Genomic DNA, 14,011 nt, shown 5'->3' with positions numbered 1-14,011 from the left:
TTTCAGTATCCCCTACATACCAAAGCTTACAGATAGAAACACACTAAAAACAATAACAACTTCATTACTAGAAAACAACACAACAATAGCATATCGATCAAACGAAACACTACAGAGAATATTCTCCAAAAGAAACGAAACAGAAAAACTAAAAGAAAATAATGTTGTTTACGAAATAACTTGTAAGGGCAATAAAGGAGAAGAGTGTAATATGGTTTATGTTGGAACGACAAATCGAATGCTTAGTATAAGATTAAATGAGCACGAAACTGACATAAAAAAGGAAAAGAAAGCACTGCATTAGCACAGCATATAAAAGAACATGGTCACACTGCAGATTTTGAGAATGTACGAATATTGGATAAGGAAAAAATGGAGAGTAAAAGATATACTTTAGATAGCTTGCGTATACAAGAGAGGATACACAAATCAATCAATACCAAAGAGGATAAAGATAACACAAAACTCCAATATTCAGTTGCAATCTTTTAAAGTTAACAGTTCTGTGATTTAGATTTAAGTGCTGCAATATTTTTATTTACATTATTATTGATTATTTTATTAAATTATACAAATTTTGTATTGTGGTGTCCAGTTTTTATATTTTAATGGCAATATTTAATAACAATGTAACTAAAACTAATTGTAAGTATAAAGAAAAATCCATCTAAACAAAAAACTGTATAAGTAACCAATTGTATTTTGTCGTTAGGATTTTCATAATAAAGAACTCCTGAAGAAGTTGGGAACAGACCAACGAAACGTTGAGTTGAAAAATGAAATAAATTAGTTTTATTTTATAAAATACTCTGACCGAATGGAGTGGAAACACTTATTTGGAAATTCATAACAAACACGGTCATAACATAAAGAAGTCGAAGAGTATAATTTTGAATTATCTTCGGGTACAAATCTGCTCCTATCAAAATATCCACTGGGCGCGATTCGCCGAATTGAGGATCTGCCAAAACTATATTCGACAAATCCGACTTAAGGTCCGAAGTGACCGAAAATGTGGTAAGATTTCCCGATATCGAATCTACAACTAACGCCGAAATTTCATAAATAGACGACCTGTCACCACAACTACGAAGTTTCAATGTACAACTTTTACGACATGTAGCTGCGACAGTATTATTTACTCCAGATAGGGACGACTTATTGGAGTGGACCTGGAGTCCCAGATCCTTCTGAAGTCGTTCCGAAACGAGAGACGACTCAGAAGCGGGGTCGATCAACGCCCTAGCAGGAAAAGAAGCACCCTGATGAACGATATTCACCAGCGCTGTTCCCAATAGAACTTTTCTTTCCTGCGTAACGTGGAATGTTTATCGAACTACCGATGGAACGCTAGATGTAGACGAAGAATTACTGCTACTATTTAAAGTTCCAGGCCGAAAAGTGGAAGCTGAAGCAGACAACTTCGAACTTCTGGGAGTCACAATTTGACTCGGACTGCTGACAATAGAGCGATCTCTGTGCAATAGAGTATGATGTCTCTGATTGCACTTTCGACAACAACGACTAGCACAATTTTTGACTTCGTGTCCCTTCTGAAGGCAATTCACACACAAACGATGCCTTTTGACCAATTTGTATCTCTCCAACGGTGTACAATTTACAAACCGCTGACAAACATTTAATTTGTGTTGTTGCTCTGAACAAAGAACGCAACAAGAATTAAGAAACGAACGAAGAGGTGTCGAATAGTTTTTGGGACTGGGAGAAGTGTGAGGAGAGGAAGTACAATATTTAGGAGACACTTCACTATTCGATTTATAGCAAGTGCCAACACTTCTCATCTCATGCAAACACAGAAGAGTACGAATTCTCTCTGTCAAGAATGCATCTAACTCTTTCCAAGTAGAAAGACGAGACTTATTTTTCACACTCTGCTCCCATAAAGCATGTGTAATCTTAGGCAATTTTTGTAAACAAATGAAAACCACAATCGGATCCCAATTATCCGTAGGTATTTCATAAATTTCCATTGCCGACAGGCAACTATTTATTCCACGCTGTATTGACTTTAGTCCCGGACTGGTTTCCTGATCCAAAACAGGAAGCGAAAATAATGATTTTAATTGGCTGTGTACCAGCAATCGTGGATTATTGTAGGTGGAATTCAATTCATTCCACGCAAGATCGAAACTCCGATGAGTTAAAGGAAACTTCGAGACAATTTCTCGAGCCTCACCACTAGTTTTACTCACCAGATGACACAAGCGTTCAATATCTGTCACCTGGGAGTTATTTATATAAACCGCACTAAACAAGTCTCTAAAAGTGGGCCAATTAAGAATGTTTCCATCGAACACTTCAATATCCAAAGGAGGTAACGCAAGATTATGAATGCTATCAAATTTTGGGAGATCATCAACAAAGCTCGAGCCTAATCTAGGATTCCCAATACCAAATATTGTGGAACTAGTCGCTTGCGTGCCAACATCTTGAGAGGTGTGATGCGGCGAACTCTTGTTTTTAACATTTATATCACAAGACTGTTTTTCCGAAGAAATATCGCCTGGATGTTCCGTTAAGGAATCTACCGAACTATTTTTCAATGAGTTCAGGGACAATTTAGATGAACTACTAAACTTTGACAACAAACAATTTATTTTTGAAGAACAATTAATATATGTTTGATACGACTCCTCATAAATGGACTGAATTTTCTCGGTACTTTCTATACGAGAGAGGCATTTTTGAAAAGTTTCCTGAAAGGTTTTCCACAATTTTTCAATTTCCTCACAATAAACTTCGAGGCCATAAAAGTCAAGTTCGTCTTCCTTTAATGTACTGAAGTGTTCAGCGAATGTCACGATAGACTTGGAAGCACGAATTAATAAATGTGGAGGAGTGAAAGCCATATTAGTGAAAACTAGGAAAAACAAACCAACAAAATGGCGAATGACACAAAAGTACAAAAATATAAAGCCACAAAGAATAATGAAAATAAAATATATTATTTTTCACAAAACCAGAAATGTTCAAGCTACCTATTGTAGCGAAACTTTCAGAAAGAATATTTAAAACTATATGTAAATCGGTAAAATGTACACTAAAATATATTATTTTCAACAAAAGGATAAATTCTCAAACTACCAATTGTAGCGTCTATCTAAAAATTGCAATGAGAAATTTTAAAACAGTATTCAAAATTCCAAAAAGTCTCTAAATTTTGCAAGCGAAAAGCAACTAAAAATAGAATTGACAACTCTAAGGGTCTAAGAACAACAAATTTGTCTAAGAACAACAATGGGAAATTTAAAATCAATAGTTAGATCCAAAAATTATGTATAATTTGTAAATTACCATTTAATTTACGAGATTATTACCAAAAACGGTACGAGGCGATATGAATTTGCATTAAAAGCCAATAATAAATATCTGCTTTCGACCAAAATGACACGAATTAACTACCGATTGTAGTGTATTTGTGCCAAAAAAATATAACTGGAAATTCGAACAATATCAGAATTCCAAAAAATTATAAAATTAGAAAATATTTGAGTAGAAACCGCCCTACACAAGAAAAAACCACTTGACCGATTGTAGGGTGCGTGCAATATCAAATGCAGACAATTAACTACCGAATGTAGCTTATTTGTGTCCAAAAATTCAATGAAAGTTTCAAACTATATTGAAATTCCAATAAATATAAAAAGAAAAGGTCCAATTGACCGATTGTAGGGTGCACGTAATTCCAAAATGTCCAAAAATATTATTAAAAAGTTCCCTGACACCGATTTATTATATTTACTATAAAATATAATAATATGTGTCACAGTACTAATTTACTGTCCGGGTACTGTGTAATAATACACCGGCGGGTGACTGTGCAATAAAAACGGACACGACAGAAAGAGGAATGTCCAAAAATGCAATATTTATGCGTACATGCGTGTGTGTATACATTTGCATGCAAGCCACTTACTGACCGACTAGACGGTACGACAGAGCGATGCTGGAATATGTAGCTATACAAGCGTGTGTGTATCAAACAGAAGGGACCACGAATAGGCCGTGCAGTGTAAATATGTAACCGATGTATTTATGAAAATATGTTGGTATATTTACACTGCTAAAGCGAAACGAAATCAATGCAAATTATTTCAACACTTTTTGGAACAACAATAAGAAACAGGTAAACGACAATGTAGAAGAAAACAAACGAAAAATAATGCGAAATATTTAGAAGAAAGTATTTATTATTTTTGTTTTGATTTTTCTATTCCCGTATGTATGCACGTCTGTCCACGATTTGGACTTTGACCGATAGACAAAAAAGGAATCGATGACGTTGTAAGACGACCAAACAAACAAACAAACGAACACTTGTATTTTTATTTATTTTGATGCTCACTTTGCACTATACGTACCAATAAAATAGTGAGATCCAAGGGGGTAGTGGACTGTATTTCAATAGGATGATTGATTCCAATTCCAATCTGGCTCGAATTGACCAAATGTTTTTTCGGCCCGAAGCGACCAAATGTTTAGTCCGCACTATAGGGACTTGGGGGGAACAAGTGTTGCAAGACTCCCCAATAGAGCCAGTACGCCCAATGCGTACGTTTGGCCGTCGATATAACAATGAAAAGAAATAGAAATAAATAAAATAAAACACGATAGTTTTAGTAAAGGTATGGCTCAATTGCCGGTGTTTATTTGTGGTAAACAATATTACCTTTCTACAACGATATGTAGCAATGCTTACGATAAAACGCGGGTGTTGCTTGCTTATTTTATGTTGACATCTGCATAGATGCTTCAAGAGGGCGGTTGTCAAGAGAGTATTCGTTGAAATCTCTCATACTATTACAGGGGTATAATAAATGGGAATGAGGAGATTTCAACGAATATGCCTATGCGATTCATAGGGCCAAATAAAACAATATGATCAATTCTAACTTAAACACTATATTTTTTTGGGGATTTTTGTATGGACACCTTAATATTTTCATATTGGGATTAGTTATTTAATGCCTAGGATTATGATTTGCATCTTAAAATACATTTCCAAATAACCACACTATTGTGAATTCGTCCACGTGTAAACTTGTGAGAATTATGTATTCACCAAAAGGTGGGTGTAATAAAATTCTAGTATTTGATGACTTGTAGATGGGACTTTTGTTTTTGTCCCAATTTTTCTCAGAATAAATTTGCTGATGGATGACGCAAGTCTACTTGTTCAAATGGGTTGATGTACTCACTCTTTTAATAGTTATATCTGCAGTTTCTGGGATGTATACTTATCAGATTTTCTATCACAAAGTCGGGCTTCACATATGTGGTGTCTCACTTTCTTCATGGGACTTGACGATTACCGCGGTTTATGTCAGTCGTCAAATCCACAATGAGATGGCTGTACTTTAGCACGATATTCCAAGAGACACTATATTTTTGTCATCTAGTTATGATAATTGAAAAGCCACATGCCAATTTGGTTGGCTATACAAGTTGATTCTATTAAAAGAATTTATATTTTAATAAGTTTTAACACAGAACAGAGCAATTATGCCACAGGCACTAATGAATTAATTAACCAAACAAAATTACCTTTAACGTATCAAAGTTATTGGTGACTTTTAAGTCAAACCTTTTTCACGATGCTGTACTTTGAAAATGAAAGATTCATTCAGTGTCAACCTGCATATATCACACTCACATGGTGAAGCTAGTGATATAGAAAAAGATCTCTTACAATTGTGTTGGATGTTAAACTACAGTGATGTGGGGCGTTTCATGCAGATGGCGTGCGCGTACGTTTTACAATTTTAGTACAATTTATTTATATGTTAAAATAAATAGATTATGAGGATAATTTTATTAATTTGAAGGCTTGGAATAAGGGATAATTCTATTTTCATCTACATTCAACATTTTTGTTCGAGTGTTATAATATAAATTTTAACGCCATCTGTATGACACACTATCTTTCCTTCAGTCATGTAACTACGACCAAATAAAAAGAGAAATGGTCAAAAATCCATTGTGAAACACCTAACAATGTTTATGTACATTTTGATCTTTTGACATATGAATTGTATATAAAAAGGTGAAAGATTTAAATAAAAAATGAACTAATTTGTTTTGTGATCCCGGTTTATTAATCACAGCCAAAGGGTGGCTGTCACAAGAGAGGAGTGGATGGATTCGAGTTTCACGTTGTTAAAGGCACCCTCTATATCCAGAAAGGCAGCCAAGGTGAAATTCGATTCAACCATATTCTTCTCTATATAACCCACGACACAATGTAGCGCTGTTTCTGTTGATTTCCCTTTAATATAAGCGTGTTGTGATTCGCTAATGAGGTCTCGTCTGAAGAAAGTTCTAATTTCTAAGTCTAACAACCTTTCCAAAGTCTTTAAGAGAAAGGAGGAAAGACTAATCGGCCTGTAGTCTTTCGGTAGCGAGTGACTTGGTTTCCCAGCTTTCGGAATATAGGTCACTGTTACCTCTTTCCACAGCGCCGGTATGTGCGATAGTAGTAAACAAGCCCTAAAAATCTTCTGAAGAATGGTTGTCAAAACAGTCGGTGCGTTCTGAAGCATCGCTGGATTGATTCCATCCGGTCCAGGAGACTTATATGGCTGAAAAGTACTAATCGCCCATGAGATTTTGTGGTAGCTTATTAATCTATTGACAAGAGCCACCTCCCCCGGAGTGCGGGTCCTGCTTTTGTCCACACAAGGTGTACTCGAGCTGGCATCCTCACTTTCAGGGAAATGTGTTCCTGTCAACAGATCTAAAGTCTCTAGAGCGGAGTTAGTCCAGGTACCGTCATCCCGTTTGATGCTCCCGAAGGGTTTAGGGTCCTTCGAGACCACCTTACGGAATCTCGCTGCTTCATTAACCCCCTCTATGGATTCACTAAAGCTTTTCCACGAGTCTCTTTTAGCTTTCCTGATTTCACTTTTATACCCATTAAAACTCTCTCTGTAGAGGTTCCAATCGGTATTAGATTTGGTGCTGTTAGCTTTATTAAAAGCTTTCCTGTTATTTTTCCTAAGCTTCGCTAGCTCGTTGTTCCACCAGACTGGTTGAGTTCTTCTACCAGGATAAGATAATGGGCAAGACTTCTCATAACAACCCTGGAGGACACGCGTGAGATCTGCAACTTGGCCATCTATTTCCTCCGTTGTGCGTGGTTCAGGGAACTCACACAACCTCGAGGAAACGAGGGAGTTGTAGTTTTCCCAGTTTGTCCTCCTTGGATTCCTATGAGGCGGTTGCCTTTTACTTCCATGGTGGACTTGAAAGTGTATCGCTCTGTGATCCGAAAAAGAGCACTCCTCCGATACTCTCCAGTCCACTATGGCTGTATCTTCCATATTTGTAAGGGTGAGATCAATAACCTCCTCCCTTACCCTTTATGGAAGGTGGCAGTGTTACCCCTATTACATACGAGGGCAGTTCGAAAACTTCTTAGCCTAGCACAAAAAGCGCGGTATAAACAGAAAAAAAGTTAAGTGTTTTGGAAACTTCCATCTCTGTTATGAACACATGTTAAATTTTGTTTCGATCTGGCAACTCCTTCATATAGAAACAGGTGTTCAAAAAAGACGCATCCGCATTTTTTTACAATGGAAAAATTAGAAATGCGTGCTGTCATTAAATATTTACATAAAAAAGGTTTATCGGGACAAGAAATTCATAATGATATGGTGAATGTGTTAGGTAAAAGTGCTCCTTCATATGCAACAGCAAAAAATTGGGTTGCTGAATTTAAACGTGGTCGTACAAGCATTGAAGATGAACCAGTTGTTAACAGTCGATCAAAAACGCATAAGAATGAACATTTTTCAAGCTTGTTTGGATCGTTTTAAGCGAAGTAAAATGGATTTTAAGCGTCGTTTCATAACTGTTGATGAGACATGGATCCACCACTATACTCCAGAGACAAAAGAACAATCCAAACAATGGACTGAAGCTGGAGGAAGTGCCCCAAAGAAGGCAAAAACAATTCAATCGGCTGGTAAGGTTATGGCAACGGATTTTTGGGACTTCAAAGGTATTTTATTGATTGACTATCTGCAAAAGGGTAAAACAATAAATTCGGAGTACTATTGCAACCTTTTGGATCAGTTAAATGTACAAACTCGAGAAAAACGTCCTGGCTTACAACACAAAAAAATAATTTTTCATCAAGACAACGCACCAGCGCACAAGAGTGTTTTAACAATGGCTAAAATCAACGAATTAAAGTACGAGTTGCTTGACCACCCACCTTATTCTCCTGATTTAGCTCCCAGTGACTTTTACTTGTTCCCAAATCTAAAAAAAATCCTTGCTGGCAAGCGTTTTACCTCAAATGAAGATGCAATTACAGTTGTAAACCACTATTTTGAAGACCTTGAGGAAAACTATTTTAATCAAGGGATAGAATTGCTAGAAAATCGTTGGACTAAGTGTATTGAAGTTTCAGGAGATTATATTGAAAAATAAAAATATTTTTGAAAAACTAACTATTCTCCTTCATTGATAGGCTAAGAAGTTTCCGAACCGCCCTCGTACTCGTAGATTATTAGCTAAAATAAAATCGAATATGGACTCACCTCTCGCATTAGTGTCTCTGCTTCCCCAGTGGAAGTGATGGGCATTTGCATCACAGCCCATCACTAACCTGCATCTGCCCGTCGTCGCCTCCACTAGTTTGCGCACCAATCCGCTTGGTGGGTCGGGTGCCTCATACGGCATGTAGACCGAGGCCAGAACTAAAGCCCAACCGGTAACTTCGTCTAGCCTTACTACAGTCGTATCACCATCACTGTAATTGTAGAGTTGAATAAGGTTTAGACTTTTTCTAGCTACAATACAGGTTCTTACCATGTCTCCATTATTCGTATAGAATAATGAGAAATGCTTATTGTTTAGTCCAGAAACCTTATTTTTATATAAATAGGGCTCCTGGACCAAAGCAATATCTACTGCAGAGTCTGTGAGGGAGAGGAGTTCAGCAGCCGCAGCCTTACAGTGATGCAGATTGATCTGCAGCAGCCGAAGGCCATGCTGCTGAACTACCTTACTGCGACCTCGAGAGCCGGAACCGAAGTCCTCCAGACTCTCCCCACTCCCCCACAGTCTCTGATGTAGTCTGCACACTCATCATCTATGGTGAATCGCACCACCATGCCGTCTCTCTCCTTAAAATGCTTGAGGAGCCTCCAGCCGTCCACAGAAAGTCCCCGGTTCTGCTTCCTCAGCATCTTGACTACTTCCCCTGCATCAGAGTCAGGAGGAGGCACCCACGTTGTGGCTACACTCCTCCTGGGTATCTCATCAACAGGGACAGCAGCCAGCCTGCAGCCGTCCCAGAGGTCACCAGCACCCTCTATTAACTGGATGAGGAAGTCTCTCGACTCCTCATCCTGGCAATAGAGGATTCTGATTCCCCTTTGGATAACCGCCCTGCCGAAGCCGGTCTTACTGGCGTCTACCTCATCGGAGGTGATGGCCTTCCTCAGAAGGCGTTCCACTGCGATCCAGTGAGTATCGCTGATCCTCCCATCTAGATCAGCCTTATTGACGATCGCGACTCGCAGATTCTCCGGGGCGATCACCCCTTCTAGGCTCGCTGGCTTCGGTGTTCTGTCTTTTGAAGACCGTGGGGGCATCAGACCTGGGTCAGCTTTACTGGCCACCACCCCACGGCCTTTCACAGTGCCAGCACCGACCTTCACATCAGAAGGGTGAGGTCTAGTAGGTGACGATGGCTTTACAGTGGTCTGTAGCCCAGTCCTCTGCACAGTCGCCCCTACTAGATCTGCACCTTTCTTTACCCCGGCAGGTTCGATGGCAGCCACCGACGAGACAGTCGACATAGGCGGTACCTTTGGCGGCTGTCTAGCTTGTGGCTGCGACCTTCCCTGCGCCAACTTCGAAACGGAAGGGATCACACCAGTGTTTCCCTTGCGTTCCGTCGTCTTCGGGGCCAGTGGAGCCAACCTGCTCGATCCTACCGCGGTCGTCAAAGACGTCTGCAAAGGGCTCGAGCAGTTTGACAGCACCGGATTTAGATTTTTCCCTGTAGAGGTTGCCCTTGTCTCAGCCGCTGAGCTGGAGACTGCAGCCTCGACAGGGGCGGAATTTGGTCAATTGGCAAGAAGATCTTTTCAATGTGAGGGTATTTCCGTTTGAAACGCTTCACAAATCGGATCTTCAGGCCAATTTCCCTAAATTCCGACTGGGTCACCTCGGAGGGATCGTTGCCAATAAACCCCTGGCAGTAGAAAATAGATCTACGATAGTTGTATCTAGGGAGACATGGGGGAGGCCGTCGTCGTATCCTCCTCCACAGCATCCTCCACCAAGGCATCCTGCCTGTTTAGGGGGGGTTTGTCGGAACCGACCGACACTTCAGCCCCTGAGGGAGCCGGATCCCCGACCGTAAGGTTGGAGCTCTCCAGTGCACGAGAGAGAGTAGCGGTGGATGATTGAGATGGGATAATTGTAATATCCATCTCATCATCCTCCCAACTCTCCCAGTCCCATGGAGGGGGCTCTCCTGACTTAGTCGGAGACTATCGCTATCCCTCAGGACCTCGAGCAATTCCCTGCTCTGCTTATTTATTGCGTCGCTAACACTGTCCAGTGTCGTTCTATTAACGTCCCCGCCCAGGGATTGGGTATTCGCACGAGGTGCAACATTGTCCCGGTGCATAGCAATGGTCGATGATGAGGGTGAATCGGAATTGGGGTTTTTTGTTTTTGTATTTAATTGTTTATCCATAAGTAGATGAGTTTATGGGGGAACTGAGGACAGACATGGCATAGCCCTCCACTACCATGACTAGGGCGCTAACTACTCGCTGAGGTGCCCAGGTATCAGCGAGGCTCCGTTCGAATACAGTTGGTACCCTAACTGCAAACCTTGGGAACACCGATGAGCACGAGGTCGCGAAACACCCCGGTGTTAGGGGATCTCACAATTACTTTGGTAGGATATCGCTACCAAATATATGTCACTCAATCCGGAGATACACTTTGAATTCCAGTGCACTAAATTGGTGCGTGACAGAGAGTGGATAACCTTTGGTCGATCACAGCCTCCCAGTTCAACACTACAAGAAGTTAAATGAGAAGATTGTGGCGTCTAGCCCCCGCATCGCTTCAAGATTGTTATCCCCGGCGGGGGTAACAATGTTATGTTGTTAATGTATTATTTAGCTCGTATTGAGAATAAAGCTTCCTGTAGTATAATTACATTGTAAAAATTTTTAAGAAGTTTAACTTCGAAGTATATGAAGTTATTAGAAGTTTGAAGTCAAAACATATGTATACTTTAAACCAAGGTCTATAATTGATCGGCCAGTTTGACTTTTGACAATGAGCTTGATAGATTTTTATAGATATTGCTATCAACATTACGAGGTCATTTCAAAACCGGTGTAGATACAACCCAGACACATACCAAGATATGTCTAAGAATGTCGTATTCTCTTCTTTTTTTGCATTAATTTTTACTAGTTGTTTCTCTGATAAAAATTGTGTGGTATACAGGAACACTTTTGATATTTTGTATATAAAAACTCTAATATCGACAATAAAATAAAAGTGGGAGAAGAATCATACAGTTTTAAAGTCTCGTATATAGACGGCTTGCTTTCTTGATTAACAGAGTGTTTTTGTAAAAATGCTCTCCCGTCACACGAACCGTTCGTACTAAAACGTATACATTCAAAATTTGGTTTTTGTAAAATTTTACGAACCATTCGTTTTTATCTAAAAGCTTTCGTCTATTTCATAAAAGCTTATATATTTCAGGGTTTCCATGATACTTATTTTGTGTATTTTGCATAGGCATCTGCACGTAAAATGTTCTACTTGATGGCAACCCCGCTAAACAGATGACAAACAAAAAAAAAAGAAAAAAATGTAATCAAAATTGTCCAAAAATAATTGTGATAATATGAAGAAACGGATGTACATATACGCGTGTGCTTCTATGGAAATAAATAAAATTGAATTCCCTTCCAGTTTTCGTGTGTTTTGTGCCATTTAATAATCAAACTATTTAATTTTCATTCAAAACGATGGGTCTTTTCCATTCGTTTATTTTTGACGTATTCGTTCGTCTGATTTTGTTACGAAAACCAAAAAATTACGAAAATAAAAAGCTTTCATTTGCTTGTCACACGAATACAAACGTCAACCGCTATGAAAACCAAATTGTGTCTTCGTTCATGAAATCGACGAACGAATGGGCAAAAACATTTTACAAAAACACGCTGTAAGTTATTTATGGTAAAGACTAAAAGGCAACGTAGTGCGAATTTGAATTGGCCGTTTTTCATTCTTTTCAAATCAAAAGTTCAAAAAAACAAATTTTAAAACACAACAAAGTTTGGTATTTTTCAGTGTTTTATTTAATTGGCTTTGGTCCGTTTAGTTCAGTGTTCACCAGCAACAACAAATTCAACCGCTGCGTTTGTGTTGGGCACACACACGAGATTATCTATCCCTCTCTAGATAAACATCGTGTGCGTTAATTCATTGCTAAAACAAAGAAGATGATCGGTGGTGAGAGCAACGTTCAAATTCACCACAATTGAGATTGTGTGTGTTCACACAGACACGGCTCGCGAGCCCAGTGGTGATTAACACTGGTTTAGTTCAAATCTGGTAACTAATTTTTAACACAGTTGCAGTTGACCAATCGAACTGAAACTTTGCACACTTTTCAGATTTAGATGACAATACATGAATATGAAATTAAAACAAAGATTGGTCCATTTTACAGTGTTTAACGGTGTTTTATTTAACTTGCATTTCAACTCTGTTAACTCATTATCCACACAGTTGCAGTTGATCAATCGAACTGAAGCTTTCCACACTTTTCAGATTTGGATGACAATACATTCATATGGGCCCAATTTTTCCTACAGCCCCCATATAGCGGTACCACCCGATTTCAGCTATTTTGAGGATTCTATCTTCATTTTTGGCCGAATTAGCTGTCATTTAGCATTTCTAATGATACAGACATTTCCCCACCTGTAATATATTGAAGGATGGCAACCCTCAAAATTTATTGATTGACGTTTGTTGACTTTTCATAATCCTCGCTCTCTTCCTTTTGTGACTTGCACCAGTAAACAAGTATTTTTCTAATATCAATTTTATATTCTTATATCTAAGGCATAACTATTATTAAATAAATGTATTCCTGAAAATAAAAGTTATTTTAAGTGGCGACGAGGATCAAGCAGCAAATATAGACCAAAATATTGTACAGGACAGCAAGATGGCTTCAAAATACGGTGATTTAAACCAGTTTAATGTGGCTGTTGGAAATTGGCAAATTTACCTAGAGCAAATGAATTTCTTTTTCTTGGCAAATTGAATTGGGGATGAAGATGCGAAGAAATCCATAGCCACGCCAGATAATGTTATGGACAAAACATTCACCTTCAGATTCAGTGGAATTGTTATCCAAACATTTTTGCCCACCACCAAACCAGACTATACAACGTTTCCAGTTTTATCGTAGGGACCAAAAAGAAGGAGAGACAGTTCCAGACTTTTTGGCGGCGTTAAGAAAGTTAACCCAGCATTGTGAGTTCAAAGATTTGGATGCAATGTTGCGCGACAGATTGGTGTGTGGATTAAGAGATGAAAGTTTACAAAAGCGGTTGTTGTCAAACGACAAACTAACCCTCCAGATTGCACAAGAAGAAGTCATTGCCAGTGAAGAGGCTCAGAAAAATGTAGTCGCATTAAAATCATCTTTACACCAGCCAGAAATCAACAGCATTGGCAACAACAAAGGGAAAACAATCCGACGGCAGCGGGTTCTAACGTACCGGATTGACCCGAAACCATAGTGTTTCGTCCAGTGTTGCCAACCCAGCATTAAACCCTTCATGCTGCTACAACAACAACAAAGGGAAAAGGAAAAAATATAGAAATCAAAACAAAAATTGTTTTTTTTTTTATTAATTTTCTCGTTTAGATTTAAGCTTGATGATCGGAAATTATTTGCAAGTGAAAAAGGAGAGCCAAG

Source organism: Musca autumnalis, unplaced genomic scaffold (genome assembly GCF_047663935.1).
Source record: "Musca autumnalis isolate F117 unplaced genomic scaffold, ASM4766393v1 scaffold_3, whole genome shotgun sequence".
Lineage (NCBI taxonomy): Eukaryota > Metazoa > Arthropoda > Insecta > Diptera > Muscidae > Musca > Musca autumnalis.
This window is presented reverse-complemented; position numbering follows the sequence as displayed.